Source organism: Rattus norvegicus, chromosome 7 (genome assembly GCF_021556685.1).
Source record: "Rattus norvegicus strain SHRSP/BbbUtx chromosome 7, alternate assembly SHRSP_T2T, whole genome shotgun sequence".
NCBI lineage: Eukaryota > Metazoa > Chordata > Mammalia > Rodentia > Muridae > Rattus > Rattus norvegicus.
Window position 1 is genome coordinate 39,954,148 of NC_141540.1, and position 6,057 is coordinate 39,960,204.

A 6,057-nucleotide genomic window follows, 5' to 3' on the forward strand; every position below is an offset into this window, starting at 1 on the left:
GAAAGAAAGAAAGAAAGAAAGAAAGAAGGAAAGAAAGAAAGGGGAGACCCCAGACACATTGGTGCATAGGTATAATCCCAATAGGAGGCTGAAGTCGGAGGACTCCTGTGAATTCCAGGCCAGTCTAAAGGACTACATAGAGAAATCCTGCCTCAAAACAGACAGACAAACACCAAAAAGGGGCTGGGTGGTGATGGTGCACACTTTTAATTCCAGCACTTGGGAGAGAGAGGCAGATGAATATGAGTTTGAGGCCAGCCTGGTCTACAGAGTGAGTTCCAGGACAGTCAGGGCTACATAAACCCTGCCTTGAGAAAACAAAAACAAACAAACAAAACAACAACAACAACAAAAACCCAATCAACCAACCAACACAAAACAAAAGCAGGGATATAAAAATGTCTATTCCATAATCCATTAGCATTAAGGTCAATGTACCTGCTATTAATTACACCTAGGAAGCAAAAGTAAAATAAAGTTTTATTTGAGAAGCCATTGGATCTTTACAGGGGGAAAACTTGTATCTTATTCAGAGATCAGAGGGGATTTTACAGAATTTAATCTTTTTCTTGTCCTTTTTGGGTGGGGAGAGGGAGAAGCTGAGTTAGACCCTCATTCTGTGGCCCATGCTGACCTTGAACTTGCTCCTCAGCCTTTGGACCACAGTAGACCATATCACCCAGTTGACCTCAACGAGGGAGATGGCTTCATTGTCAGAGCTCTTGATGTGTAAGTATGAGATTTCGAGTTCAATTCCCGGATCCTGCGGAGGAGGAACTTAGTAAGTTCAGGGAAGACAGGGACATGGAGGGAAGTAGGTAGTGGTGCTGAGGAAGGAGAATCGATTGAGAGTGAGAGTTGCCCGAACTTCCTTGGTTAGAGCATGAGAAAAGATGGTGACCAAGGACACTTACTCTCTGGCTGCGCTGGTGAAAGCTTGACTCACATCAAGACTTTATAATGGGCTAGATGCTTTCTGAGAGCTTCTGAAAGGGTTTAAGGAACATGGTGCTAAAACGGGAGGAAGCGGCGATGAGAGGAAGACACTTGGAATAGGAGGCGACTCGGGGATGTGAGAGAATTAGAACATCCCTTTATAGATATCCGGGGCTCTGGCCAATTTCACTATAAAATTAGCTAAGATAGTTAATTCTCCACTCAAGGTGAGGCTTGTGAATTTCAAAGGGGGCAAGCCCAAATAAACACACTGGGACTCATTGTGTGTGTGTGTGTGTGTGTGTGTGTGTGTGTGTGTGTGTGTGTGTGACTGATTCTCCCTCCTTGTCTGGGCAAGCGAGCATAGAATGAATTTACGTGATGTCCTAAAATCAGTGTAGCTGCCTTGGTTTAACAAGATGCCGACTGATTTTCTTGGAATGCCCTCTCGTTTGTCTCTTCTACCTACCACATTCCTCTGCCTGATTCAAAGTGTGGTTCCCATCCAGCCTCTGGAACCCGCCCGGCATGACGTCGGCCTGCTTTTAGCTTCAGTGCTCCTGTGTTCCTTTGCAATAATTTGGGGTTTACTATAGACTTCCTTGAATATTTCATTTTTCAGGGGTTGGGAACTAGGGATTGAATCCAGGGTCTTGTGCATGCTATATAATCACTTGCCCACTGACCTATGACCCTTGACCTTATTGTGACTTTTATTTTGAGAAGGGGAACTCACTGGAAGGCACTGCCTAGTCTTGGATTTGCTACTTCCCTGCCTCGGCCTCCCGGCTGGAATTACAAGCATGTACCATCAGGCGTGGCTTACTTTTCACTTTTCACTGTCCCTGGAGAATATCCACTCTTATTTGCCTGATTATGATTCTCTATTTTTGTGCCCTGGTCATCTGGTCTCTTGCACAAAGCGGGCAAAAATTACACGTTATTGCCCTTATAGCTGATATGTGCCCATTGGTCCATTCATTCAGCAAAGGTTTTCTGAGTATTGAGCACGTGCCAAGCACATGATCGAGCCCCAGGGCACTTCTTGGCTTCCTCTCCCCCGGCTCAGTGAGTTCTAGCCTTAGTCACTTGTTCCTACCCTGGGGGTTTTCCTCTTGCCCTTCCACTTGCCTGGATTGTCCCTTCTCTCAGAATGTTTTTTTTTTTTCAATTAAAAATGTTTTGTTTTGTTTTTTCCTGACAGAGTCTATGTATATCCCTGGCTGTCTGAGAAGTCACTATGTAGACCAGGTAGGCTTCTAACTCATTCTTTTTTTTTTTTTTTTTTCGGAGCTGGGGACCGAACCCAGGGCCTTGCGCTTGCTAGGCAAGTGCTCTACCACTGAGCTAAATCCCCAGCCCCCCAACCCCGGCTTCTAACTCATAAAGATCCACCTGCCTCTGCCTCCTGGGTGCTGGGTTGAAAGCCGTCAAACCTGGCTTGAACTTTTTTTTTTTTTTTTTTTTTTTTTGGTTCTTTTTTTCGGAGCTGGGGACCGAACCCAGGGCCTTGCGCTTCCTAGGTAAGCGCTCTACCACTGAGCTAAATCCCCAGCCCCGAACTTTTTAAGATCAAGGTTTCTGTTTCTTCTCAGACTAATTTCTTGCTGTTTGCTTCAGATCTCAGCATAGTTCACTTTTCTCAACAGTACTAGTTAAATCAGCCAGTCTGCTAGTTTACAGACTATGGGATGGCAGTGAAGCAGTCCTCCTCACTGGAACTCATGCAGCTAGCACAGTGTCTCCCTTCTAGCAAGAGCTCTGAAAGGTTCGTTTGACCAATAAATGGGTGATATGCACTTCCTTGCAAAGACAGGTGCTTCATGCTTATGTGTCAAGAACACATCAAGGGAAGACAGCATGTGTCAACATGTGGTAGCACCACAAGGAGAGTTCATGTGGACCGTGGGCTCAGGAGAAGGCTGGATTTTAGGTAGCCCTGAAGCATTTCACCATCTTATACCCATTGCTGAGTCTGGCTCAATTTCTTCTGATTTATGCTTTTTAGATGCTCCTAGGACTGATAAGACTTTTGATTATTGATGAAGACATAATGGACACTTCTAGCTATCTTAAGGCACTTGTTAAGATACGATCACAAGCCACTCACTTTAGTACATATACATATATATGTATACACTATATATATATATATATATATACACATATACATATATACATATACATATGTATATATGTTTGTGTGTACATATATGTATTCCGTAACAAGGCTCCACTCTGGACCATTTCACCAACATATTATTTACTAACTGTCGTCATCCCTACAGTTGTTTACGCATGTGCTTAACTCCCACATATGGTAAGCTGATGTCAATCATCATGCTCATTCACAACAAACCCCGTGTCTCTTTCTCTGTGCACAGGCAGTTAATGTGCACACTGCTGTGGTTGGTTAGCTGTCCACTACGATCTCCATGTGTTAGAATTTAATCGAAGTGACTTGCCCTACATGCTCAGCAGTATTTCTAGGGAAGAATTTGCTGGTATTCACTTTTGGATCTACTTTTGAAAAGGCTCTCTACAGATATTTATTTACTCCGCTCTTACCCTTGATATCAAAACTGTCACCATCGCATGGCTGATGGGTAAGCGTCGTGCGGCTGAGGGAACAGTCACGTGAGCGCTTAATCACAGCTCTCCTGACGCTTCTGTCTTATAACCCACCATCACTGTAACTGGCGCTGCGTACATTCATGTCATTGCTGCAAAAATTGATGTTTGTCGGTGCACTGTGCAGTTAGGGCTCTCTATAGTCAACTGAAAAGGCCTTTGTGTTTGGGGAATCAAATTATAATTTTCCCCAATGTCTCCATCTTTTCAGCAAAAAAATGGGCATGTGCCCAAAATGCACAATATATAATTAACGTAGAAGATGGGATCCCATTGTTCTGAGGGGGCAGCCAGGCACCAGAGACAGAGAACAGGAGGGAGAATAGGCTCTTGTCAGAGCCCTGTTGTATGTATTTCCCACCCGTCCTCCTCATTTTTTTCTTTATTAATTAATTAACTTATTTATTTTAAGGCTAGTGAATCAATTCAGGGACAGAAGCAGGTTAATCAGACCCTCTATCATCGGACCTCAGCCCTGTAGCTTTCTTTCTAGGTCTGTTGCCTTAAATCTTTCCTGTTCACCACTGCTGCTTCTTCCTCTATAACCAAAGAAGCTAGATTAGATTACAAGTGGAGTATTGATAAGATTGTAGAAATATCTCCCTATGGAAAACTTTTGTGTGGAAAGGTTATTAGGAGTGGAATACCAAATGAAGTGGCTTTTGGTTTATTTTAAGAGAGAGATGGAGGGAGGGAAGGAAGGGGGATAGTGAAAACGCAAGAGAGATGTGCAGAAACAGAGAAAGAAAAAAAAACAATAGCAAATTGTGCTCACTGTGAAATAGTTAATAATGCTGTTGATTCCGACCCCATTGCGGTAGAATGGAGATAAGAGTCTCATTATTCAGAAACATGCAAATACAGCGATTCTAGTCTTCACACACAGCCACTAATCACCACGCCAGCCACTCACGCTATGTAATTTGCTCTGTGAACTCAGGCACATAAAATATAGCACTGTAATCACTTGCCAGTCACGGCAGAACTGAAGACAGCACCAGAATAGCCCATGTTTGAAAGGGGACATGCTGAGGACCGCATTCTCGAAAGGCAAAAGACCCAGGGCTAAACACAATGGCCTCTGATTGGATTTGCAGAGCCACTGGCTGTAAAGGGACATATCTGTCCTCAAATGGCGCTTGTCATGGGAATTTGAAATGAGGGTTCCCCGTGACCGGAAGTGAGGGTTCCCCGTGACCGGAAGTGAGGGTTCCCCGTGACCGGAAATGAGGGTTCCCCGTGACCCTGACAGTAAAGAGTGTTGTGGTGTTGTTCACTTCTACTACACAAGAAATAAAGGCCTTTGGAAGTTTCTTTGGCTTAGTCCTGTGTGGCCTAAAGCTGGAAGTCACTAGCCATACGAGGGTTGAAATGTGGTTTGTGCATCTTAGACGAGCTGGAAGTATGAAACGAAATTTTAGAGATTGGGAGGGAAAGAAACGTAAGATCGATTGTATATATTCATTGGAAACTGTGTCTCATGAGATCACGCTGGCCTCATAAGATATGCGGCAGAAGGTGATCTTGAACTGACTGTCCTGCTTCTACCCAGATTCTGGGATTATAGCTGCAGGCTATCATTCCCCGTTTGTGTATGTTGGAATCAAGCCCAGGGCTTTTCTGCATTCTAGGCAGACACTGCCAACTACATCCTCTGCAGGCCTTCAGTATCATATTTTACATTGATTACATAACTGAGTGATTCTCAACCTGTGGGTTGAGACCCCTTTGGTAAACATCTATCTCCAAAAATACATTACATTTACATTGTGGTTCATGACAGTAGCCAAATTACAGTTATAAATAGCGACAAAAATATGTGTATGGTTGAGGGTGGGGGTCATTACAACATGAGGAACTATTAAAGGATCTTGCTTTAGGACTCCTCTTAAGGTTTTATGGCTGTGACCAAGGCAACTCTTAGAAAGACAACATTTAATTGGGCCTGGCTTACGGTTTCAGACGTTCAGTCCATTATCATCAAGGCAGGAGCATGGCAGCAGCCAAGCCAACACAGTGCTGGAGGAGCAGACAGGTCTAGTCCTGGTTGGAAGGCAGTCAGCAGGAGAGTCGCTTTGGTAGGCAAACAAGAAGCAGGTCTCTTCCACATTGGGCGGAGCCTGAGCAAAGGAGCCTCAAAGCCCACCCACATAGCGACACATTTTCTCTAACAGGGCCACACCTACTAATAAGTGCCACTCCCTGGCCAGGCATATACAAACCACCACAGGGAGGTTGAGAACCACTGACGTAGCAGGAGACTAGAAACTGCATTGAAAGATCAAGATTAACATTTGGACATGAGCATAGGAAGACTGGAATCCTCTCTACCTGGGCTCTCCTAAGGAAGCATGAATGAGAAAATGCTTCCATAGACAAACTTAGGAGGGGTGGACGTTCTGTAAATGTCCTACAAAAGGTCATGGGTCATGGAGCACACAGCCGAGCATTTTTGGGGCCCTTTCTTTTTTTTTTTTTTTTTTTTTTGGT

At 44.1% G+C, this 6,057-nt stretch overlaps 1 long non-coding RNA gene across 1 annotated transcript; it reads right to left on the bottom strand.

The window, feature by feature from the left end:
- Positions 1–461: 461 nt before the first annotated feature.
- On the bottom strand, positions 462–4,752 carry LOC134479590 (uncharacterized). The gene is made up of 2 exons (XR_015626112.1): positions 4,343–4,752; positions 462–763 (listed from the first exon to the last, which is right to left on the bottom strand). It is a non-coding gene; the product is annotated as an uncharacterized LOC134479590 (long non-coding RNA).
- Between the last annotated feature and the right edge of the window lie 1,305 nt (positions 4,753–6,057).